We start from the raw sequence: 27,842 nt of genomic DNA, 5'->3' as shown, positions 1-27,842 counted from the left end.
CCTTCTATAGACGCTTGTCACACTAATATTAAAAACATTTTTTAATTTCCAGCTCCATGACTTAATTCTCTCTTTGCCAAGTTCTTGTAATTTTGAACAGATTTACAGTGCGTTAATTTATGATGTCGGTGTAACATCACCCAGCCAATTTGCTCCGTCCTTGGAAAATTCCTTTGCTGGAATTTCATATGGATCTCTTTTAAGCACAGAAGTCTTGGAGTCATATGTCTTATGGGCATCAATTGGTAAAGAATTGTCATCCTTGGCATATTTTTATCCTTAGAAGCCAAGGCAGTAAATAAAGTAGCAATAATCTAGTTCAGAATTACTTGTACTAGCTAATTAGATGTATTAAGTGTGGAAGCAAAATGATGGCACACAAAGCACATTGAGCAAGTCCAAAGAAATAAGTGAAGTCTTTCAAAACGAGAGCATGTACTTCCACAAAGGGAAGTACAAAACAGTTTTGACTATGAAAGCTTATTTGGTAAGACCTAAAACAAATTTAGTTTCTAGTTTCCTAACTATCTAAGTGTACTGAGCACATTATTAAGGATACAAAGGCTTTGTTTCTCTCTTTGCTAAAGACTGCTGCAGACCACTAGTTACTATTTGATGCCTGAAGTTCTTTGAAATTTATTGATCTATTTGTTAACATTTCAAAATTCAGAATCCATACAATAGACTTAAAACAACTGAAATATTCTATTATTATACATATATAATAATATGCATATTATTCTCATAATGTACACAACAATCATTAAGTAATATGTTTAATACAAACCATTGAATAAATGTGCCATTCACCGCACCCTGTAGGTACACATACTGAATATCAGGAAGAGTGTTTTAAAATATATTTCAGTAAAAAATATAATCTCCAAAGAAAAAAATGTCCTGGCTTTCTGTGCAGTTCAATGCTGAATCTTCCTACCTGGAAGCTCAATGAGAAGCATAAAACAATAAACTGATTCAGATGCTGAAAAAATGCAGATTCTTCTAAAAATATAACACTGCTTCTTTCCTCATTTTGCTGTGATAATTGTTTTGATTGTGAACCATACTAAATGCTGCGACATGTCTTATGGGATTAACACAGGACAATGTTTTTTTAACTGGATATTTGGTGCAAATTTGTTTCATTGCTTTTAATTCTCCAATTGCCCTGTCCTTATACCTGGACTCCATGTGGTTCCTGTTTTTATTAGTCGTATAAGAGGAAATTCATAATTGATAATGTAGTGTCCGTGCAGAATAACAGAGACATTATTATTAACATATAAATGTGTTCAGAAAGTAATAATATAACACCTGGGCAGTCTCTAATTCTTAAACCAAAGGGAACATGCTGCCATTTTGTTATACATCAGTTACAATCAACTTTTCACTTTGCATTTTGCAACAAGAGAAGAAAATCAGCTGACATTAACAAAGTGTTGAAACCTAAAACTCGTGCTTACGAATTAAAAATAATTTTCACTATTCACTTCTCCATGAAGAAATGAATATACGTCTCCATTTAGTCACTTAAACTTATGGAACGTATTGAACAAGCAAACAACCTAATGTACCTTTTGGCCACAGAAGATTTGGCAGCATTTGATACTCAAAAGTCTTCCAGGTCAAAGTAGAATGAGACCCGAGAACACAAAAAAAAAAACAGATAGGGGCTTAAGCTCTTCTTCACTGGTAAACTAAAGCAACACGACAGGCAAAGATTCATTTCTCAAAGTACAACCTACTGTATGATACAAGGAGTATCACACACTGGAATACCCCTCAACGCCTTGTGCATGTCTTGTTGGAAGAGCTTAGAATTTAAATAAAGAAATCCAAGAGTCTGTGTTTTACGCTGACCATACTGCATGGGAAAAAAATAGAGAAGGGAAACAATATTATGCCTTCAATGGTTATGATGGAAATTATGGATCAACTTAATAATATCATTATTATTTATTCTGTTGTATAAACATATATTTCCGCTAGGCTGCAATTTACAAATTAGTGCTGTTCTGCCTGTCCAGTCCGATGTGCTGTTGCAGAAGCTGAGACAGACAGTGGTTGCGGCAAGCCTGTGTCAGGGAGCCCATGCCACTTGGCAGGGGTGTCAGGCTTCGTGTGAAAGTTGCATGAGACGAGCCATCTGTACCAGACGGAGGGGGTGGGGGCTGGTGATGGCAATGGTGTCGTCTTCTGGCCTTCTGCCAATGCCCCCTCCACCCCACCTCCTTCACATGCCCCTGGGCACATGCTGAGAGTTATTGTTTTCTCTGCCACACAATTAGCAGCGCTGCAAATTTGTTTTGTCGTGCTCTAATGTGCCATAATTACCTTCAGGCCCAAACAAGTCCCACCTCCCTATCAGTAACTGGCAGCAGAGAAAGGGTGATTCAGCATGAGTTGGGGAATGCTCCGAGGTGCAGAACTGCAGGGAGAACTCAGGACAACTCCAGAGTGATTAGCACTTGTAATCAGAGCTTTTAAGAATTCTTTTGGGGGTATATTTAATTGGAGTTTAATTGGAGATCACAGATTCCACCTCGTTATGCTTTTATCAAGTATCATCACAGCAGCCATCACTGTCTTTGTGTTCAACATTTAGCTCAACGGCCTTCTTTTGCCAGTTTGTAGAAAGATCATCACTTTTGAGGGACAGAATAATATAGAATAAATAAAACAAGCCTTCTCTTATCGCCCTTCCCAGCCAAGATTTCTTCATTTTATATATCTCGTTAAACAATCATTAAAATTTTGCCAAGTTTACAACACTCGCTAGTTCTCTATAGTTCAAGATGGTTCAATAAAGGAATCTGGAAGAAAGTTTTTCTCTGCCAGTAATCTTTATTCGCTCATGTAAAATAATTTCTCCTTTTCTATTTTAAGGCAGCAATTATTAAAAAGCAGGCCTGCATAGGTTCCACTGACAACGTCGTTTCATTTGGAGAAATATTCAGTTATTGCTCTTCACCACTGTGTTTTAATCTTTCATCAGTGAATCTCTACTCTGGAAGACCTCTCTCCTCCTTTATTGCAGTGTGAAATTTCCATCATTTCACTTAAGTCCCTGTCTTGAGAAGAAAATGTATTGGTTCTATTTCTAAATCATTAATATAGAAAAGCCCTGTTGTAGCATGGAGAAGACAAGGGTTATGTAATAGCATCATGGATATTACACCAGGCCACCAACAACAATCCACATGTACACTGCTGCTGAATGCTCCTCATTTTCTCCAGACTCAAATAAGATTGTGTGAACATTGTTATCTCATAATACATTGTACAACATCTAATGGCATAGTATGTGATGCAATGTCACTGCAACCGATTACATTAAATAAGGACCTTACCAACTGTGGTCCTAATAATGAAACATGGATACCTAACGAGTAAAGGAAACAGTAGACCAACTCAAACCTGAATCAACAAACACAGGAAATTATAATTAATCAGACTTTAAATTGATACAACGTAAAGCCAGTTGAGCACAGTGGCATGACAGTAAGCACTGAGTCCTTATAGCTTATAGAAGTTTGATTGCAGGCTGAAGCCTCTGTGTCCATGTAGGTTTTCTCCAGGTGCTCCTGTTTCCTCCCACATCCCAGAGACACACTGTACATGTTTGGTTTCATTTATTACTCTATCTTGTCCCTGCAAGGTTTACCCCAGGTCCCCTTTAGCTCAGGTAATATGGCAATATGACTTCAAATGCTTTATCCCAGTCTCACATGGTAAACACAATAGATACTGGGATGGCTGGATAAAAATGGCTGGATTTTTTTGTCTGGAAAAAGTATTTACACTTTGCAGTGATGTCTCACTCTGTTGAACTACAGTGATGCATACACATTTGTAATATTCAATGCTCAAACCTAACACTTTTATCAAAGTCAAGAAAAAATATTTGGATTGCAGAAATGTTCCCTTTTCTACGGCCAACCTAAATTAATTCAGGTGCAGAAAACATGCTTTAACAAGTTAGTTGAATGGCCTCTGTCTGTCTGGTTTATGTGATTTCAGTATAAAAACACAGGTCTCTCTAAGGTCCCTCAGTCAGGTCTTGAATTTCAAGCAAGAAAATCAAGGAGCATTCAAAACAAGGCTCAGGTACAGGTCAGAAATAAAGGTGAAGAAAGACACAAATCAGGAGAAGGGTAAGATCACTAAGATGGGAAAGCTGTATCGTATCTCCCAGACATTACCTAGATCTGCAAAGGAACAAGTAATAGGTTTATTCCATGCTGAAAAAAAGAAGAAAGAGAACACAACGTTTCGGCCGTGGAGCCTTCTTCAGGTGTCAACCTGAACTACAACTACCTAGATCTACCTGTTCTTCAAGGAGGCAACTGATTAGAGAAGCCACCAAGAGACCAAATGGCTGAGATGGAAGGAGATGTGCATGAGTCAACAATATTCCAGTCAATCTACAAAGCTGGACGGCATGACAGAGTGACAAACCCATCTCGGGTCCCTCCTGGAGATAATAACAGATCATTTATGTGACATTGCAAACATGTGTCAAATCGTTTTGTGTGATGTCAAGGAAAACTTGGACGTTTTTGGTTTAAATGAAGAGCACTGTCTGGCATAAACCAAAAAACAACACATCAACACCACCCCTTTGTAAAGCATGGTGGGAGACCATTATTATGGGGTGGGTCCTCTTCGGCAGGGACCCAGGCTGGTCAAGATTGAGGAGGAAATGGATGGAACAAAGTACTAAGGAAGACCTGTTTCTGTCTGCTAAAGGCCTTAAACTGGAACAAAAATTCACCTTTCAACAGGACAATAACCCAAAGCAGTGAAGTAGTGTAGCTTTGTTAAACAGCACTGAAGTGGCTTAACAAGAAGAAAGTGAATGGTCTCGAGTGGCCCAGTCAAAGTCCTGACTTTCCGCTAGAAAATCTGTGGCAAGGCATTTAAATTGCCCTCCTGCAATGATCACCAGGCAACATGAAAATTGCGCTTATTTTAACGGTATGAAGAAAATGCCTATCTATCGACTGATATACTGTATATATTAGTTTTTGCTTTTAATCTGCATTTTAGCTGACATTGTAACTTCTGTCACCCATTAAAATGTAAAGTGTGAGCATTCAAGTAATTAATTAAAAAAATTTACTTTAGAAATAGTGTAGTCCCCATTTCTCATTCCTGAAATGTGAATGTCATGGGAAGGGTGTGAATACTTTTGCAAAGCACTGTAGATAGTTCGTAGCTTGGGCAATGTCAGTGCAGCCGGTACTAAAACAAGAAGGAAGCAGCGAAGATGAATGTCTGCCAGAGAGAACAAATCTTTAAATGGCACAATAAATGGGAAATAAATTTTAGTCTACTCGCTTATTTTTAGTGATGGTTGTGTGCGGTAAACAATTCTACCAGTGTGAGGGAGGAAAACATCCTGTAAAGCTTTTTTACATACTGGATCATGTCACATATTTTACTGTACCTTTCTTTAGGATCCCCAACAATAGCCAATGCCTATATGAACCGAACTGGGATCCTGGAGACCCCATTTGTGGCACTGTTATACGTGAAAGTAAATGGCAAAGGAATTTGTACTGGGAGACACCGGTCAATCTCACAGACTCCCAGCTGGTGACAGAAGTTATCTCTCTGAATGGACCTGTCAGTCTCTCTGATACTGGACCCATGAGGCACTTCAGAAAACTGCTCTTGTTAGAGGACCACTCAAATGAAATTCATTTAATATTGGAATCAGATTTCTTAAAATCTTTTATGGACAAATATGTGCATAAGAATGTCATACTGTAATTAATTTGAAAAATTCAGTTTCTTGTTAGAATATTTCATGGGTTACACTTACATTCTGAAGATGTTTATTGGTAAAGCTGGTATTCGAAACTTTAGAGATGATTATAAGTAGGAAGAATAAAATATTGACGTGGTATTATGTACTAGTAAAGTAAAGTGATTATAGTTTAAAATGCTTCTGTTTTAATGAATCTGAGATAAACAGAAAATCTAAATTATTTTAAACTTCAAAACAAAAATGTACAACAGCCATTCAAGGTACATGTAGATTTCAAAGAATACATGTTATTCAGTATAATCATATCATATTTTAAGTGTTACAATATCTAATTTTAATGATGATAATCAATATTTAACACATTTAAAGTACACATAAACAAAATTGAACAACTCATTGCAAACATCTTTATTATAAATACCAATATGATCATCTGATGTGCATTCCCCTGTATTATAAAATATAGCAATTTATTTGTTGAAGGCAGAAACGTCATTGCAGGTTGCCACCAGCGAATCACAACCTTGCAAACTGACCCCTGACCTTTCTCACTTCAATGTGACTGCTATTATCTTGCAGAAAATTAGAAGCGTCCCGCTATTGTTCTGTCCCGCCAGGGGGGCGGGGGTTATTTAAAGATAAATGCCCCTTCTCCATGAACCGTGCTGCAATCACTTTAAACACACGAGAGCAGAATGAAGGGAGAGTCCACTCAACACCTGCTGAAGGTGTTTTTGTCTTTGTGTTTGCCCATCGTGGTCGAGATGAGTACCCTCATCTCTTGCCTTATGTCTGCTGTGGTTTCACTCACCTTGCAAGTTAATATGTTTTTCAGTTTAATACTAAAACAGCAAGACGACAGCACGCCTGTGCTAGAGGCAGTCAAAACAGTCTCCTACTTGAAAACCTTCTGTATACTTCTAAATCCAGATTGATTTTTTTTATTTACTTTTAAAATAAAATCATTGTTAATCCCCATTTCCTGTCTTCCACAGTATCCATAGGCAGCCAGAGCTATATGGGCCTTCATTGCAAACATGAAAAAAAAAACAATTTATATGAAAAATATCCTCACCTTAACAAACCCATTACTGTAAGATCAGTTTCATTCAGAGGAGCATGAAACTGTGGCATGTAGTACCCAAGTTCAGCTCTTGGCATGAAAGCATTAAAGAACATCAATAGCCTCCTACAAGACAAGATACTCACTTGAAATTGAAATCGTAATGCCATCTGGAAATGTGCTTTTATACATCTTTATGTACACACATCCAGTGCAAGAAAACATTATGATCTGGCCTTTTATCATCTAATTTAAACAGCACATATAAACAAAGGTAAACGACAAATATCACCCAATGCTAAATATATACAGAAGCATATTTTATATTCTGTATTATATATAGTATATATTTGTTGCCGACAGAAATACTTCACACTACAGGTGTGCTCATCGTAGAATAAACAGCCATATTATTATGTAGCGTTGTTATAACAAAGGCCTCTCATAAACATTTCATATTTATAAACTAACAGGACGTCTGAGACTTCTGGAAGACATATGTGAATATGTAATATCAAATACATTAGGCATGCACAATACCATTATCTGCTATGGTCCATACATGTTTCTATAGAGGGGAAACGGATGGTGTTTAAAATGCTATATTTCCATTATTTCCATTTCCTGTCCATTGTGTCAGTGCAAAAGGCATTGTCTGTCCCTGGCCTCCTCTCTGCCCCTCAGAAAGGCCACCCTAGGGACATGGCGCATCTTTTATTAATCAGGAATGGTGCGGCGCAGCCCCGCTTATCTAATTTAGCAGCCAGGTTCAAAAGGAGGGGGCGGGTGCAGAGGGGGACCGAGAGAGAGACTCTTCGCCTCACGCTGCCCCTCCGTATGGGCTAGGGGAATGGAGAAGGGTGAGGGGAGGGGTACGACCTATCAGACACCCTGACTGCTGAGCTTTCTGACTGAATCGCAATACAGCAAATTACTTTCCGCTGACAAGAAAAATGAGAACAGCCCCATATGAGAAAAAATAGTACTGTCAGGGTTAGGTGACACGTTGATTGCTTAGCATGCTGGTCCCAGAGGCCTGGGTTCAAATCCTTATTTTCTCTCGATATATATATAAAAAGGCAAAAGCAAAAGAGATCAAGTAGGGAGAATTAGAAATTGAAATAGCTTGTTAGACAGGGGCCAGCCTTTCAAGCTGTTTCTATAACCAACATACACCATACCAAAAAGGAGGGGGATTTGAACAAGTCCATTACTGGGCTCTCCAAGAGGCCACTGTATATCTAGTGTGTGATGCTCTATCGATATGAAGTGTGAAATCTGCCCTACATCAGGTCTGCCAGAGCAGGCTATGGTTGAAACAAAGGTTTCAACGGTCTTGTAAAAATGCCAAGAAAAGTGAATAACCGTGTTTAAGCCAGGTTATCAATTTGTTCTTAGTAACTAAACCTGGGTGTCTCAGCCTGTGAAAGTAGATGTTCAGATCACAGGTTGAGATCTGTAATCGAGTTTCTGAAATGCACTCGTGTTTGTGCAATGGCCATTAGCCAGCTGTGACCGGGGCTCCTGAACAGCAGCAGACAAATGGCTGAGTGCCACCCTGGCTAGGTGGACTCACCAGGGCACCCCTGGCATTGCCAGTCACCCGTGAAGCTGCAGTGCAGCGTGAAAATGGCAGATGCATTAGAGTACACCTCATGTTTTTGGAGCCACAGCCCTCGATCACGTGTCCAGGAGAGACCTTTAGAGCGTGATATTCACTCCTGATCCTGTAGGGCTGCCATGTGTCCTGGTTTTCACTCCACCCTGGACTCTTAATGACTTTTTTTTGAATAAATTGCTCACTTAATTGGTTTTTATTACCACTGGTCCCAGGTCTTTAGTCACGGAGGATTACTAGTGACCTATAAATCCTGATGGTCTATCGCCTGGCTTTGAATATCACTCCTTCCTGAGATCCACAGAAACAAAAGTAAACTTTTCATCTCAAGCTGGGTGAATGAGTAATCAACAAGGACTAACTGTCTCTGAACTGCATCTGTGCCCTTTTTCCTAGTGTAACATAGTTGCACCGTCTAGTAGAATTATTTCAATTTGATTTTATGTTTAAGTTGGGGTTCTTCACGGCAGGCACATTCGTGAAAGAGGTCCACTGGCCAGCAGAGGCTGAGAAGCCCTAATTCAGAGGAAAGAGTGCACAGTCCTCATCCCTCTTGTGCTAACAATTCACAACACTCTCCCCACTCTCAGCTGTGGCAAGGTGGAGATGAATCAGAGTCACTGATGTTGAGAGCTCTTACTGTTAACCTCCATGCCCCAGGCCACAACACTGATGGACACAAACTATAAAATATCACCCCCCTAGGGAGAAATCACTCCTCCTTTGCCCCCGAGCCAGTGGTGTGTGTATGGACGTTTGGGGCACGTACTGTTTATGAAGTTGCCAGGGTGTGTAGTATAGGAGGGGGGTACAATGATAACAAACTATAATCTCAAACCATTATGTTATTCTTACTAATGCTTGGGGAAACTGGAATTTTTTTTTATGTTTTTGATCCTGTTAAAAACAAATACATATTAAAAGCAATGTCTACAAAAAGTCAAAGTTCTCCCCATAAGTTAAGAAGTTTCAAGGCATGCACTTATTCCCAGGATAAGAATCTCAGTTCTAGCCATGTCATAGAAGTAACTAAGGCAGGCTCTGATATTATAGGAACACCTGGAGAATATGAAGCTTTTGACTCCCGACTCCCACAATCAAGTGCTCGGCTCTGACTCTGTCTAATATCACTTTAAGCTCTCTACGCACAATCATGCACTCAGATGTACAAAATCCTTGATTGCAAATTAAAGTGCTTGTCAATTAATTTGGAGGGCAAAGTCAATTAGCAGCCAAGATCTTGAGTTCCTCGGCAGGTTTAAATAATGCATCTGCAAGCACAATGACACCTGTCAATCAGTGTGGCTGACGACACTTGTCACATCACCTGGTAACTCATCTGGAAACTGGGCTCTGCGCCTGCTGAATATCTTTAAAAGACACTGGGGGGGGGTTCCATTGTCCTTGCTGGGGCTGAGTAACTCCTATTTAAAACACTGAGCTGCAGCAGGTCAACAAAGGACAACTACTGTAGTTTACCAAGAGCCTAGCCATAACGCACTCCTCTTTGTGACTGCATTTTTTGCATGTTCTTAACAAACCTGCATGGAGTTACCTGCTACACAAGGCCCCCTGTGAGCCACTTGCTCATCATGATGCTCAAAGCGACACAGGAAAAAAACCCCACAAAGGTTTCCCTTTACCCTTTTTTGCAAGTTCTAAATGTAGATTTTGAAAATGTGCTAGTTCAATTCTGTTTGGTTAGTAAATTGAAGCTTTAAGTTAAGTCAGGGTCATTGTTAGGGGATAGATTAATGAGTTTCAAATAAATGGGTTTCTATATCAGGGCCTTGGAGGCACAGCAGAACATATGCTGAGTGTGCCGTTCTGTGCATGGATAACAAACATCAGGCCCATCTCTCATGTAGAAAAATACAGAAATATCTGAGGGGAATTGTGGCTATTAATATTCCTATCTATATATCCATGGAAAAATATACATCCACTGCTTAATATAAAAGATAATAATAACCTTTAATCTTTATTTTGTACGCAGAGCCTTTCATGATGCATCATCCAGGTGCTATACAATAAAACGAAGAAAAGACAATAACAATAAAGACACAGGTAAACACAAATTATTAAAGGAATTAAAATCTGGTGGATAGCATTTAACTAGCATTTAACTTAGCTAGAATTAAACGGTGGTGTATAACAGTTTAAGACAAGATCTGAAAGTGCTTGCATGACATATGTTGATGAATCAATGAGAAACTTACTGTAGACAGAAATGTATAATTGCCTTTCTACATAGCTGAAGGTTTTGTGACTCTGATAAAATAATTCTAAAGAGATATTTGGTAAACCATTGCACCTACACTACATCGACACAAGACACTTGACAGCTGAGAAAAGACAGTCAAGGCCTGTATGAAAACTCTCTTGTGTCCAAGTAATAAGAGGAACTGCCCTACAATCTTAAGTGAGGCACACGTGGCTCAGCAGAAACATCACACAGAAGCTGTTGACTCACTGTATTCCTCTGGTAAGAAAATCTTCCAGAGCAGGCTTTAAGCAAACTAACACAGCTTATAACAGATACATTACATACTGATCCATTAAGAAAAGGATAAAAATCCATATCTGAACAACAACAACTAGAAACTAATATTCCATGAGCTATCTGCCTAAGAGCAGGTTCAGTTCAACTTCTGATAGATAATCACTATAAGTTCTCTTGGGTTTAAAGGGACTGACACTGGCCCTCTCTTTGTCCTCCTACTGAACCCCCTCTACCTGTAATATAATCTACTCTCTCCTTCACTCCTTCTGTCTGTCTGACATGGTGGCTGGAGACTCATCTATAATTTCTGATGACTGTAATGCCATCTCGTCTTCATAATTATGTGATATTCTTCACCTCCAGCTGATCAAATGAGGGCAGAGACTCTCACAGTTAATGAGGTACAGGAGAGTTCAGGACAGAGCACGAAAGAGAGAGAGAGAGGACAGGGAAACTTACAGTAGGAAGGGAGACCCAGTGTGATCCTGTGATTGAGCAAAACAGCACACAGATAGAAATAAAGCCATTTTAAACACTGAAAACTTACCCCTGAATCATTCTGCATAAGTTAACTTATATGATACACATACCCTAAGTACCTGAGAAATAAGAAAAAGTTTATCATTTATACTTGTATGTTAACTTTCTCAGGGTATGTTTTTAAAGAAAAGACAGTTCAAAACACAGTTAAGATCAAGTTAGAGGTTAACATTTAAACCTTCCAAATATCATCTGATGGTTCCAAATCACTAACTTGTTGCAGACATGTGTTTAAGTGTATAAGGCATTGTACTTATCTTTTCTTCAACACAGGCACTAATTAAAACAAGCTACATTTTTTAACACAAGGACCCTGCCGCAATTTAGAAAAGAATAATTTTCTGCAGCTCTCAGAATGTAAACCTCTAAACCACCTCCAGAAAGATAACTGTACCAAGAGATGCAGAAGTAACTTAAACTTACGGAAGTCATGGAAGAAATCAGATATTTAGAGCACAGAGCTGAGAAAAATGTTCTGCATGCTCATTAATTAATGTATTAATGCTTAGAAAAACATGTACCTGGAATAATTCTAGAAGCAATGAGTAGTATCAAAGTATGCCATGAGTCCTCAGTGATCCCTCAGCTTATTTTACAGTGGTGTGCTTTACAGTGACAATAATACTTTTGAAAGATATGAATAAGTAAATAACAACATATTTCAAGTCATTTAATCTCTGCTTCAGGCAATTAGCAAGCTCAAAGTTCTGGTGTTTTTTATTATTATTATTTAAATGTCAGGCTTTTATTTAGCAGCAAAAATAAATAATAAATGAGGTGTAATTACTGTCCTGAATGAGATCGCAGGCAGGCGGGGGTCAGTTGTGCAGGATTGCTCTGCTATCTCTTGTCACAGTTTAATTAGATCTTGTAATTAGTTTCACCGATAGATCCGGGAAGGCTAGGGTGCTCCCAGTAGCTGTACCAGAGGCTAGACAACTTTGGTGTTCTGTAACCCTGGCTGCAGCTCAATGTGAAAGTAAACGCTACCTCCTGGAAACTCTACCCCTCCAGAAGGGGGTACATTGAGTTGCTGCATGGACAGCAGGCAGTGAAGGAAATGATGGACAGCAATGGCGAAGGCAGATCCAGTACTGTAATACAGTGGTACAAATGCTGGGCTGCAGTGTGGAAGTTAGTGGGTTTCAATTGTGGCTGGAGGAAGATAATGCTTGGGTGCAGTTGGATCAGTGGTTAAGGAAAGCAGTAGTTTTCAGCACAGAAGGTGACGGCTCTGAATTGCTCAGTGGTGGGAGAGAGATAATAGAGTGAGTTCCTGTGGCTCGGTGGTCATACATTGCGGTAGATTTCAGTGTCAAAGGTTCAATAGTGTGTTTGAGAAATATAGTACTGTAATGAAAGTGCACTGAGTCTGGCAGGGACTTTAAGCAGCTCAGATTCTGGAGCAATAACTTTCACTACCTTCATAGTCCAACCTTAAAAAGGGAGAAGGTTTGGGGAGTTGAGGGGGTTCGAATGCAGGGGTCCAATGGGTATAAGTCAATGGTCGATGAACTGAAAACCTGTGATGTGCATTTCATTTAGTCCTCCGTGGGAACAACCATGATTGTAAAAGCCGCTGGTACTACGAAGATCTAGAGTATCCGTTACATTAGAAGGATGCTGATTTAAATATAATAAAATCATTCACTTTTCAGTAGCAGCAGAGCAGCACAAGCCTTACGTATGCTTCTATAAACAGACACAAATATACGGGTGCACACAACTCCCCCCCCCCCCCTTCTCGGCCAGGCTAGGCTACACCAGACATCTCTCCCTAATCAGCAGGCTCACCGTGCACAGACGGGTTGCCATAGTAATGTGCTGGCTGGTCGACATGGCAACCGCTCTGAGGTCCACTATTAAAATGATGACAGTGAGGGAGAGAGAGAACGCAGCTCACCCTTAGACAGTTACACTGCCCGAGAGGGCGAGGGGGTGGAGGGAGAGGGGATCTACATGGGAATAGGAGAGACGGACAGAAACATGGATAGAAGGAGAGAAAAAAAAGAGGAAAACTCTGCTTGAAACAGTCATAGCACAATTATTCATGACTACCATTTCCAGATCAGCTGCAATAATATCGCAAATCTCATTTTGTATCATGAAATATACCTTTATTGGTTACAGATGCATGAATATAGTGCAGTAAAAGGATTTATGCAATCTCCAAAGAAAAACAAATCATATTTATTACTTGTTAAACCATTAGAGTTTTTGTAAGGTGATATCAAACAGTTCGATAAAATACAATTATTTTACATTTTCTGATAATTTATTCACACAAAATATTTGGTCCCACCAAATGATTACTCTGTGGTTCTTAATACTCCTTGTAAAACTGTGGGTTTTTACATATTATCATTAGAATTATAGCAAGTTCTTTAGAATTAGGGCTATCTCTACATGTTCGATGTTGTAATGTTTTCATGAAATCACCTTTTTAGCATTATGTGGTTAAATGTATAGAGAGTAAGGGAGTGTGTATGTGCGATCACCTCATTAGCACTGATAATCACAAGGCACAGGGCTGAATATTCTAGCTAGAATAATCCTGTGCTATGAAAACTGAAATCCAGCTTAGTCTACATTATACGATTTGTTTAGTAATGTAGTAAATGGAGTCCCACAAAGCTCAGTCCTGGGGCCAGCACTCTTCCAAATATATCATATCAGGGCACAAGCTAGTTAGTTGGATTAGTAGATGATACAAAGCAAGGAGAGATAACCAATACTCTGGATACAACTGGAGCATTACTATGTTACCTAGATAAGATTCAGAAATGGTCTTGCAAACACAGCAGAGAAATATATGTGCTTTTACCTACAAGTACATTCTTACCCTGAGCTGAAGTTGAATTCAACATGAAAACCAATGAGTACATTCAATATTTTTCAATGAAAACTATTGACTTGTACGACTTTCAGAATTATCTGCATACATAAAATATCTGGCAAAAACAATCAGATAATTTGTATTTCTAGATTTGTGATGATCATATGTAGTCTTGCCTCAGCAATCAATATTTTGTGAATTCTCCTTTGGCTTTGATAGCCTTGAGATTGAGATTCCTCTTAAGAAATTATTAAGAGCCTATTAATAACTAATCATTTTAAATTTATAGGATTTGTAAAATTACACAAGGGATATTTGACCACTGCCCAGTTTTGCAGACTTTTTCCTCAAATTTCTTGTCTGCTTTTTTTAGTTCATACCACAGATATTCTATGAAGACTGTGATAACCAATCCAGAACACATTCTTATGCACTCTTAACTTATTGGTCATTGTGTGTGATGTACATTTTGTGTTGCTATCCTACGGTAAGTCAATTTTTAACCAAGCTTGAACCTTGTGGCAGAAGGAAGCGGTTAATTTCTTCAATATCCTCGCAAAATGTGTAACCAGTCTGTCCCCCTGTTCTAAGTGGGACACCAGTACGAGGGGACGCCAAATAACCCTAAAGCAGAACAAATCCACTTCTGTTTCTCACAGAAGGAATGTCTTTCTCTTTCAACATGAGCTCCACATTTATCCTGACGGTCAAAATCCCGGTGATATAATATATAATTTGTGTTTTTCTTCTATTCATATCATCTGCCCCCATTGAGTCAATTAGTATGTTCGTGCCTTTTCTTTTTAAGCTGCTATTGACACCAGGTTTATGGGGTCAACCTTGGCAGTCCTCGTGGACTTCCTTGCAGACATTGTATCCCGATGATGCTAGAGTCGGTGTGAGTTAATCTCCAGCACCAACTCTATGAATTCACATCTGTGTAAAAACCTTCCTACTGTACATCATTCTCCTGGTGACGCTGCATACATTCCCTTCATGAATGTCTTAGTTACACACACCACAGTAGAAAAGGTGATGACTCCAGATTTTTTTAGAACCATCCCCAGAGTTGCTGATGACTGAGATCTTTGGATAATTCTTAGACTTCCCCACTGATCACATGGCACAGAATGTTTTGATTCTGTGTTCAGTCTCGTCCTTCAGCATCTCTGTTGCCAATGGCCATCAAGGTGTCTTCCAGGAGTTTCAATAAGCTTTATAAGGCTTTGTGAAGCTTGAAGCTACTGGATGACCAACAAAAATCACAAAATTATATTTACAGCAATTATTTTCAACACATTACCATTACTGCTACATAGGGTAGGAAAAAATCTGAAAAAATGCTTGTTTAAAACTATGTGGAATTTCTGCTTTCTATTTAACTGTCTGTTACTTCTTTTCACATATTTTTTATCGTAACCCATAAATGAAAGATTTAGATGAACTTTTTTTTAACCTTTTTGACCTTTTTTTGTACTCTTAGTTAGCCTTAAGCCATAGATTGTCTAAATGTGGTAAATAAATGTGGAGGCTCCGGTATGTTCCAAAACATAATGGCTATCTTTGAACGACAAAGTGGTGAAGCAAACATGGGACCTCATGGGATGCTCAGATAATAATCACTGTGAAGTCACTGACACCAGTGTGGCACACTGGGCTTACAGCAGCATGCTGACTGTCTCTGACTCGACATCCATTCAAGAGCGACATTGATCTCAGCCTTTCTCCAGGTAAAGTCCTTCTGTTGAGAGCTGCTGGTCATTGTCAGCATCTTCTCACCACCCTGCTATCTCTATGCGACATAGCATGCAGTCTGTGACTCTACTTCATATAGTAGATGTTGTCTAACCACTTTTGCTGGAGACTGGACTGCCCAGTCAGTTGATGTATCATTTAATCGGACACAAAGTCTTCACTAAGATACATATATCACATACATCATAGATGACAAACAAGGAAAAAATACAGAAGTCTTTCTTCTTCAGAAGTCTAGAAATTTTTGCTGGCCCCAGCAGAAGAATAACCAGACACCTAATTACAAACTTTGCAGAACACCCTTCTAGTCATAACGTTTTGAGATTCACCTCAAAATACAAACATGGAACAAAATCATCCCAAGGACGGTTTTCTTCAGCCTCCTGTTGGTGGCTGTAACCCATTTGAACAAAACACAGACCCAATAGTCAACCACTCTGGACTTATATTTAAGATCTCAACAGCTTTCTGCTCAGTCCAAGTACCATCCTGGAGACCCGATTACTTACAGAAAATGTTCTCCACTCTCCACAGACAGCCTGTTGAACACACAAAGAGCACGACCCTCTGGCTGCTGCGGAAGAACATATACAGTTGTTTCTTTTGTGAGATGTTGAGGGCCATAATGAGTATTGATCTGCCTATTATGGTGTATTAGTCTTCAATTGGATTTCCCTAAGTTTAAAGACAAGTTCATTGCCTCGTAAGTGACAGGACCTAAACGGAGGCGTAGAGCACGGGTATCGAGCTGACATAAAACACTATCTGACAAAAGTGAGACCCCACGGGGCACATACCACCCAGGCTGAGAGATCTGGGACAAGTAACCAGAGTCTGAGAGAGGAAGATGGAGACAAACATACCACCGGGAGTGGGGGTGTGGAGTTAAAGAAAATATGTGGTTGTTGTAGATTCAGACGATTGACAAGTTAATTAAATCACCAGAACAGTTAGAAAAAGTGTACTGCAGTGAAACCGATCCACTGCTGCTGTGTGCAAGCTCACAAGGTGAGAGCTGTTCTCATGACACAGGAAAATAGGCTATTGATGCTCACTGGAAAGCACAGGGATATTGAACAATCATTACATAAATAATAGGTACTTCATTAACAAGGAAAAGTGCATAGGGGTAAAGTTGATGGTATTCATTTAGGTTACTCAGATTGCATAAATATTTCTCTACTTTTTGATCAGTACCTAATATACTATAAAAAGTTTCTCACGCAAAAATTAGCATTTTAGCAGATTTGACGTTCTTGGTTTATTAGCAAGTGTCAAGGCACTGATTATCTCTACAGTATGTTGTTTAAAGTCATGAAGCAGGAAGCAGGTTTTTGGTTGATGAAGCAAAAATGGTGTTAAGACTTCTGAACATTTCCAGCCATACAACAGCCAGAATAACACAAGCAATAACCCTGGGCTGGACAAGATGAGTATCAAGAAAGTTTAGGATGTGTCAAGTCACTTTCGTCGTAACTTTCATTTTCTCCTTCGTGGAAATAATACAGTACAAGCTAAAACACTGTGTGTGTGGAAATAAAGAAGTGCTTAGCAAGATAAATTGCAAGCCATGCCCCATACTCTATAAAATGTTTGAAATGCAGAGATCTGCAGAGCAGTCCAGTGATACGGATTCTGAACTCTCTGTTCAGGACAGATGCAGGTGCTAATAAAGATCAGCACCCCTGCATGGTTTAGCATTGAACACTGGCTGGCCCCAGCCATTTCTGTGAACAACCGTGAGCATCCCAGCATGGGGACAAGGTCTCGAAGGAAAGCCAGCAACAACAGGAGACTCCTACCTCCCCACTGGTCCTAACCCGTGCAAGCCCTCCATGAAGAATCTTATCTACAGAGCTACACCAGAGGAAATCAAAAGCAATGACAATGACCCCTCCAGAGAGCAGAACCTTCCGCAATTAGTTCCCAGCTGTGCCTCAAAATTCCAGTTGTGTTTTTCATCTCCCAATTAAAAAGTGGCCAATTTATCAGGCCCTGGAGTTCCTTCTTTACCCCCCGCCCCGACCGGGATATCGGTCTTCATTTAAACCATCTCTTGCAGCATTAAATGGAAATCAATTGTGTAAGTTTAGCAAATAGTTAATTACTGCTCAAAGCCGATTGATCCAGGGCTGATTGCTGGCAGCCTGCGCTGAGCCATTTGTCTCTTTCATCTGCTATTAAAATAGAGAGAAGAAGGTGTGTGAGGATACAAGAGACAGTTGCGAGGAGGAGGAAGGTTGCTAAAGGGGAAAGACTGAAGGAATCAGACGGATAGGAAGAGAGGAATATAAGCAGACATAGCAGGAGAAGCAGGGCAGTGCATGAAATTTAAAAGACCTGAGCGGTGAATTAAGAGAGAGATGAGCAGCCATATGTATTAAACACTGTTACAGGCTTGGTAAATAGTATTTACTGTATTACAATGCAGGACAGCATGCTGAGGGGAAAATTAGACACTTACTTTTTACGACTAGAGAAAAAAAAGAAATTTGATTTTTAAAAAACATACTCAAATGGAATATTAGAAGGTTTATTGAAGAAAATTATTCTATAGGAACGGGTGTCCCTACAAAATAGTCCCCAGACCACCACTCAATCCTTAAACATGAACAAAACAAAACAGAAAATAAAGTTATGTACAGCTTTTTCTACAGTCCTCTGCTGGACAGACTTAAAATGCCCCCCAAAACCGCAACCTACATTTGACATGACCCTCTTAACGAAAAACACAACCAATACTGTAGACATGAAGCAAAACCATATGAATCTGACTCTTGACTTCCAGACATGGTGATATTTTTAATTATTTCCTAAAAAATATCATTAGTGGTTTCAATATAATGATGTTAATTCTTGATTTTGCTGACTTTTCTCTATGTACACTCCCAAAACGTTTTTCATGTAATATTTTCTTTATCCTATATGACACTTCTTAACTGTACACACAGGGAACATTTTTATGCAGTGTAAATGTAATTCATCAAAACTAATTGTCCTCATGTCCCACAGTGAGTTGTGGAAAATTTAGCTAAATGTTAATTATTTAAGGGCTTAAAACTATAGAAGGCACAGTCTCATGATACATACTGTTAAGCTTTATTTTCAGGAAATGTCATTCTTTTTAATTGCATAATAGTGAAACAAATCACTTTAATATAATTTTCTTGCAGGCTTTGAAATAGGTATATAGACCATTTATGTCTTTTAATGACCTCCCAGTTACCGTATACAGACTCAGGGGTCACTGTTGTGCAGGAAATTGAGGAAGTTTTGGTCACCTATATTTAAACAACTTTGCATTACAAGTCACTTTTTTCTTGGCACAAAATGAAGGAATCACCCCAAACACTGGGAAGATAAACAAAAACAAAATCATTTTAACAGTAGGCTAAGTCACAGGCACCACAGAAAAATACGTTCAAAATAGGTTCAAAACAAAAAGACAACACCTTAAACATGACATACTGTACAACACTAATGATTTAAGAGCTATGGAACATTTTTCTAATCCAGCCCTGGAAGAGCTGTTTAACAAGCTTCCAAAAATGTGTTGTGTTGCACTGAAGACAAAAAGGTGTAGTACAGCGTAGTGCAAGGCCATCCTGATACATCAGGTAAATGTTTCTTGGGCTGTATCCCCCATTCTTCCCTGCAGTTTGAATGAAACCAAACTAAAAGTGTGACAAATAGCTCCATTTAAAAAATCATACGGTTATAAAATGTGCTTTCATATTTCCCTATGCCGACCAGAAGTTTTGAAAGCCTGTGTGTGGAGAATAATATGGGCAATCAGACCCTGTTCTGTGCTGAAGTCAGTGAGGGGGATGGGAAGGAGGGGGGAGTCCAAACACTACAAAAATAAACCGAAGGGACTCCAGCATAGCAATTATAAGCAGTCCAGGGCCCCTGGTACAGTACTTGAAGGCCACAGTGATTTCCGACAGAAAAGGTTATTAGTTTTTAGTGGAGGAAATAGGTGCTCTGTGGCATTAAATGGCACAGAAATTCGTGGGGGTTGGAGGGAGCTCTCCTGACCCCAGCCTCCCCTGAGTCCTATTCCACAGCTGGTGGGTCAGAGAACTGAGCCCCCCCTTACTCCCCTCTACCACCATTCAAATGTGACCTACGGTCCCTGCAGTGCTCTCTGGCCTTGAACTTTGCCTGTCTGCCTCTCTCTCCCCCCCCTCCCTGCCTGCCTATCTCCACCACACTTTCTCTCTTCCTCGCTCCCACCCAACCTCTGTCTGAAACTGAAATCCAAGAACTGAAGGAAATTAAGAGCAACAATGTGTGCTCTCCTTAATGAGCTACCTTACCTTTTTCACATCCCCTTGCCCTTTCTTCTGCTGTTCTCCCTTTATTACAAGTCTGCAAACTGCAATTTTGTCCAAAATCATCGAAAAAACTATACTTGGTTGATTGGCAAATCCAGTATCATTCATAAGTTGTATCCCCTGTACCCTGGTACTTTTAAATGGGCAACAACAAATGTGGAAATACTAGTGAGAGCTAAAAATAAAATCTCACCCTTCAAAGGGGAAAGCCTGGATACTCGCTGTCTGTTTGTCGGCCTTCATTGTATGGAAATGAGGGCATTATTTATTCATAGTAATTCATACTGCTCACATTCGTGCGACAAAATTAGTGTGTTCATTGTGGTGTGTGTAATTCATTTAACTGTATACCATGGAGGAAATTTGTTTGCTTCATTATTTGGTATTTTAGGTGGTTGTTGTGTTGCATGAATGTGTGTTCTGTGAGGTGCCTTTGTGCTATTTAGGGTGGGAGGGAGGGGGAGCATGCTGACTGTGTCACTGTCCTTGGTGATGGATAAGGCAGGGGCTGTAAGAGAGGGCAGTCAGGCAGCCCAGCCCCCTCACCCTGGAGAAGCCTCATCAGAATTCATGGCAGGTTGGTGCCAGCTCTGACCAGGAGACCCACAACTAATGGAAGGGCTGATCACTGGCTGATGATCAGCACCGCAGCCCTATTACAAGTCCCCAGCCCCCTGATTACACTGCTGGCTGTCAAGGTGCCACACTGCCTCCCCCAACAGGGTGAGCTCTTCTGACCTAGTTCTGCGCAGACCCTCCTCTTTCTGCACAACAATCAAGGGCAAAACATGATTAAAAAAGGATTATTACTAAGACACCACTGCACTCTTTTCCTTTACTAGGTTCCTAGCAAAGATGAGAAAAGGCCAAACGACTATGGTAAAAACATTAGTGCTAACCAAATGCACATCACCCACGTACTGCAAGCCTCCCTTGCAAAATTCTTAAAGAAACATTATGTTCTCTGAGCTACTTGTCACTGCTGATTCTGAGCTACTGTGTTTTCCATTAAACCTATACCGCATGCCTGTTTACTGTTGTTTCAGTTGAGATTATTTTCCATCATGAGCATTTCCGCAAATCCCTTGCTCTGGGGTTACATTGCTAACCATGGCCTGTTGTGCCACTGATACTGCCTGTCACTGCCTGTTACGTGGCTTTGTTAAGACGTTTCCTAGATGAAACAAATAAACAGAAACAAAAAAAAAGAATAAATAACAAAAAACACTCCCTTCTCCTCTGCATCCTGCCTATTTTTTTGTAGTTCACAAACTTTTGTACATTTTGTCCTATTAAGTAGTTTTGCAGCTTCTATCTCAAAATGTTTAGACTCTAACTAAAAGCAATTTGATTGAAGAATAAACTGTGGAAGAGTTTTTGCAATGATGCAATGATAATGAATCAAAATGTTTCACGTTATTAGTCCACAAACAAGCAATTAAGTAAAGGAAAACACAGCACTTTCACAGACAGCTGTTACAGAAAACTGGACTGTTCTCATTGGCAGCCATAAGAGAAGGCCACACAACTTGAAGAGGCTCTCTTACTGTTAAGCATTTCAGAAGGGTGGATGGATAGCACTTGTTCTCTCTGCTAGTCTAACAGCCTATATATCCTACCTTGCTAACTTCGGCGACTCCTGAAGAAGACCTTACAGCCATAAAGTCGACAGCTGGTAACCTATGCCCTTCTTCACATTCCTTGTGAGGTGGAATAGCCATAACTCTGTTGGGTTTTGCACCTTAAATGTTTCTAGGGTTGCTGGTAGCTTTGATCCAAGATCCCCAGCTCCAGTCTCCTGACGCACAGTGAGGAAATTCGCTGGAACAACTGGAAACGGTCTGTGTTTATTCAGCCCCTCTTAATGAGGAGGGAGAGGGATTATCGAGGCCTGGATCTTACAAACTGCAGCAGCAGATGTTGTTCTACCCCTGGCTACTAGAGCTCATATAAGTGTGTATATTTTGCAGGGAGGGGAACTCCTCTTTCCATGCCGCTTTGAGTCCAGATGTTGGTGCTCACTTGCAGTGCTTCAGACATTTAGCTGCTACAGACACAGCCAGACAGCTGGGGCAGGAGGGAGGGCATTTCCCAAGTTACATGAAGTTATGAAAGGTCTGCAACTTATGAAAGGCTTTGAGCTTGTGGCTTTTTAAAGGGGTGTTGGTTTTTGGTGGTTTCAAACACAAGCATTGCTTTTAAGAATCTGTGCTGTCCCAGGAGGGGAAAGAAGTTATTTCAGTCAGTAATATAAGCTTGAATGTGTTACTTTCATTTTATTTTTATTACTAGTATCATTATTTTAGCATGCAAATCTACCTAATCACCAGGCTACTCAGAATGAAACCTAAGAAATCAGGAGACTAAAGGAGGTCACAGGTGCTTTCACTTAGATCATGGAAGTATCGACTTTCAAGTACCTTGAATGTGATTTTCAGGAAGAATGTTTTATATTCAAATATTTGTTATGAATTCTATTAATATATTTTATGATATTTTACTTGAAACCATAACCAAAATAAGTGAGAATCCATAGGCATCAGGGTCAAACTCCAAACTTTATTTCCTATCAGTTTTTTTTTCATATTGTAGCTTTCGGGAAGAGCATAATGACCTGATGACAGGGATGTAGTACAGTCCATATTCCTTCCTGAGGTTTCAAAGAAGCAGGCTATCACAGCACATACTAAGTAACATATATAGCTCATAAAAAGTCACATTAATTAACTACTTTATTTCACATCCACTTTGCAAATTCGTTTGATCTTTAATATTTGTTGTTTTATTTTGGCAAATGTCTTATTTTTGTTTCTTTCACTGGATTTCCTGATGTGACAGGACCCATGAATTTAAAAAGGAAAATAAAAGCTGTTAGCCTATCATAAAATAATGTTTGCACAATTTTTTTGGCAAGAATTGTGTTTTTTTTTATTACTTCATCATATATTTTCTTCGATTAAAACAACTTGCAGATAGCTAAAGAACTTTTTCTGTTTCATTCTAAACCAGACTGATTTTTGGTTGATCCATGACTATCGTTTAGGAAATAATGTACTCCAGCTCTTTCTGAAATATATAGTCAAATGATAGACTGCAGAATATCAGCAGAGCATCCTACTTGTTCACTAAAGGTATTTTCATCTTCGAGGTGACTCCTTTCACAGCTCCACCCTACCTGTTTTAGATTAGATTACTGAGCTGTTCTAACAATAGCCACATGACACAGTGCTCCAGACACAGATCATTGAACCTGACCAGCTGATCAATACTACGCTCTATTGTCAACTCATTGAAGAAGGGATTAGAGCTAGCCACCGGCCACAGGGCGCTGGAGAAGTCAGGTCGAAGGTCAGGAACGCTGGTCTAGTTACATGTTTTGCAGACAGACGTCAAGCACTGTTAATGATGTCACCTGTGGCCCCTCCTCTGGGCCAGTCTGTCTCACTCCCCCCTAAGTGAAACTGACCTTTATTTCCTAATCTCTGCTACAAGCGTGACCTGACCTGGACTCACCTCTGACCTCAGATGCACTGTCAAGTTCAAGTCTGTACCAATGACGGAGAAGTGAACCTTCTTCTGTCTGGTTACTAAATGATTAGCATCCAGTGGGCTTCATTGCACTAAGTGACAAATTGATGAGTCTAAATACCATCATAAGATGAAAAGTATCAACTCTCTGCTTATGAACCCCAAATACATTATGGCACAAAATTACACTGTTAATCATATTCCTTCCTGTTCTAAATCTAGCACTGCCATCACATGCGTGAAAACTGTGATTGTATCATCAATAAACAATTATACATATGCTCTTCTTCGAGCATGTGGGTCTACTAATTTACAAGTCGGTCACTTTATCCTCATAAACAACACTTCAGTAAATTAATGAACAAATAAAAAAAGCATTTCAATGGTGTTGATTAGTAAAACCACATACTGTAGATATCTAATTAGAAAAGATTGTTAGAACATCTGTTTTTTACTTTAAAGTATCTTGAAATTTCTCATAAAAGAAAGCCTCATATTTATATGATAATTACTTGTTCACATAAAAACACCAGGGTACCAGAACAAACTATTAGAAAGGCTGATGTTCTAGTTAACATTTTTTTAATGACTTGTATGCCTTAAGATGAAGTTCATTTAATGTTTCTGTTTATCATATACAAAGAGAGTTTTATATCTTTCCTCCAGGGAGCCAGAATTTAGGGGAACAAATGAAAAAGGCAGTAGAACAAATACTTAATTATCATTTTTTAACAAACATTAAGATAAAATTAATCTTTGGAGTTCTACGGCAGTTGATTTCATTAAGAGGTGACTGCTGGTACATGATAATAAATGTACCCAAGTCTAAAAACATTCAGGAGCCGTGTTGTTAATGTATTATTCATCCTTTATTAATACTTAATATTTAATTCAACAAATATCATGTATAAATCCCAAAGATTACATGATTAGTAAAGAAAATCTCAGCTGCCTATTACTAATAGGTATTAAACATTTTATTCAGCATTTTGGCATCACTTGTTTAGACATTTTGTGTGTATTAAAGTGAAATATCAAAATAGGTATTTATTATAAATAAATATAAATAGTGACTACAGAGTGAAAATAAATACGATGATTTACAAACGAAAGGAGTCATGCAACATACACTGTTTGTTTGGTACTTAGTAGCTAATTGATGTAACAATCTCATCCATCTGTTTATTCTTTAAATATGACAGGGTATTGGCTTCAACAACATGGCCGGGTAACCTGGAACACTCCATCCCTTTGTGTATAAGAGCCTCCTTCTTAAATACACTGTCCTGTAGTTTCCACTTGTCTTTTCTTGTTTGTGTATGATCGTTGTCCACTGGATTGAGAATATATGAATCAGGAGTTTACATTCTTCTCTATTCAAGAATAAAAAAAATCAGCGGTGTGAGCCTGAAAACAAGGACATTCCTTTAAGCCTGGGAATGTGTCTGGCTATTCTTGTCTGGACTAATTCCAGAGCAGCAATGTCTTTCAATAACAGGATGACAAAAATGTGAGCAATATTCTAAATTAAGTCCTACTAATGCATTGTAATTTATTTGAATAAAACGTCTCTTGATTTAAATTCTTCACTTGTAACTACACATCCTGGTTTAGTGGTAGTTAACTTGGCGTTATCTATTTTGTATTTACAGCTTGTTGTTTCATTGTAAAAGTTACCTCCAGTGTCCCGGTTAAATTCCATGCTGAACTTGTACGGTCTGCCTTTCCTAAAATCCCCCCTTAATTTCCTTAGTGAAGCAATTTCTTGCCTCTCTACCTGATGTGCTCTCTAGTGGAGTTGCAGCTGCACAAGGGCTGCCCCATATTACACAGGTGGGTGTGTACTTCAGAAGTGGGTGAAATCTGTCCCCTCTTTCAGGTGAAGCACTTTTAGTTCCTTTTGAATGAAAAGTACTCTATGAGTACAATTAATTATAATTACTACACATAATTCTATAAAAAGTGTGGTATAAACCATGCATGTGTTTATAAAAAACGATTTAAACTTCAGTCGGTACATTTTATTATAAATAATGCTTCGATTTTCACATTCCAATCATGAATAAGGCAGCACACATGGTATTGACCAAAAAGACCACAGTTTTCTTCCAAACTGAAGCAAACGTAAGTGGGCTCCATTGAATATGCAAGCAATTTTACTGAGAGCACTTCAGGTACAGCTTATTTTGTCTGCCCTTGGAAACAACTGGAGCAGTTTCACACATAAGGCCAGAAATCCTGGAATATCAAGCTGTTGTGAATGGGGGTTAAATGTAGTTTCAAAAGATTCTGAGAAAGTCAGTTTCTTTTCTGCACAGTTACTTACCCAGTGCTGCTGTGGACAGGCAGTGTTTTCTCAGGCCTGAAACAGAGAAAGACAGAGAATAAGGGGCAAAGATATGGGAATTTTACAACTGAAATCAGAAACCATCAACATGACCCATGATCTGACCCGTTAAACTTTCTTCACTTTGTATGCTTGTAATATTGCTTTAACTCTTTAATTGAGAAAATAATAATCTAATTTGCAGAAGGCAATATGCTATACATTAATAGAAAAAAACACATCTCCCATTTTAATCTCCACTACAATTTAAACAGCCATTCTATTAAGCATATTTCCCAATTAATCAATCACATAGTGACTTATAATTATGGTCCATTTATCTAAAAACTTCTAAACTAATGTTCACAAACACTAAAAAAAAACATTTTTAAATTAATAATAATAATTACCTCTAGAATGATTTTAAAAGGGACAAAGCTTTATTATGTTATCTATATTCAGAGCAAATTTCTCTGAATACAATGATTGTTAGTAATTATAAAAATGGTTTAATGTCTAATTCGGTGTTCAAATCCATTATGCGTCAAAGCACTGAGAAGGAAAACCACAAATCTTACTTCTTAAAAAAACAGTATTAACGTCAATGCCCACACATTGAGGGGAAATGACATAACTGGCTTAAATAAAATGAATAGCGATGATAATAAATTAATCTGGATATTCTTTAGGAAGTACAGAATGTTTTTATGGACCCCATAACATATGTTTATATGTCTATATATGAGGCTAAACATTTCCCAGTGATTTGAGCTTGCACTGGTTATTTTCATAAATATGTTCTTTACTGAGTAACACCATAAGGAATAAGTTCTGTTAATTATTGGTAACAAACATGAATGGGATATTAAATGAAGAATGCTGTCCAAACTCTATGTTTGCTGTGGTCCACCATGTTTTAATCTTAAATATTTTTTCTTAAATGACAAGGTGGAATAATATGTCTGTCAAACTTATAACTTATAAATATAACTACGTGTTAATTTATTATTGGCCTTTCTTATGGAATTCCCTCTTTTTAAAGGTTTGTTGTACTGCATTCCTAAAATGTTTACTGTAAAGGTGGCTCAGGGTTAGGGTTTATGGATTTTTACCAAGCATTACTGTAAGTAGGTAGTGTTCCAAACAGTGAAATAAAGGGTGTTGTAAGAGTTTGGACAATACTATCTTGCTGATGGTAAATATAATATAAATAAGGAACAATAAATGTCAATTTATTACATACTACAGCCCTAAGATTGATGACAAGTCAGCAGCTGAGCATAGAGACCATTAAAATAACAACACAAGGAAGTGAAAGCAGAAGATTTAAAATTTAATTTGAAACAAGCGTTTCTCATGGTGTAACACCAGAGTTCATCAGAAAAAATGAGAATGAGAACGCATGCGTCACCCCCCAGCACACAATTCAGATATAGATGATTTTGTCCAGTTCCCTTTTGTTAATTTCACTATATTCAAGCTTGATGTTAAGAATATACCGTGCTTATGAAATTCACATTTTTTAATTGCCTGCTTTCACTTTCACTTTGTGAACAATATTGA

The 27,842-nt window shown here is 38.8% G+C and overlaps 1 protein-coding gene across 1 annotated transcript in view; it reads right to left on the bottom strand.

Moving 5' to 3' along the window:
* The window catches only part of zfhx3b (zinc finger homeobox 3b), a 250,260-nt gene that overhangs the window by 217,985 nt on the left and 4,433 nt on the right, over nucleotides 1–27,842 (bottom strand). Inside the window, exon 3 of the mRNA XM_015368057.2 lies at nucleotides 26,280–26,315. The gene's annotated coding sequence lies outside the window, so the exon portion shown is untranslated. The remainder of the gene's footprint in view (nucleotides 1–26,279; nucleotides 26,316–27,842) is intronic.

The sequence above is a fragment of the Lepisosteus oculatus genome, chromosome 20, assembly GCF_040954835.1.
Source record: "Lepisosteus oculatus isolate fLepOcu1 chromosome 20, fLepOcu1.hap2, whole genome shotgun sequence".
NCBI classification, from domain to species: Eukaryota; Metazoa; Chordata; class Actinopteri; order Semionotiformes; family Lepisosteidae; genus Lepisosteus; species Lepisosteus oculatus.
Note: the sequence above shows the minus strand (reverse complement) of the source record. Positions and strands in the feature narration are given on the sequence as shown.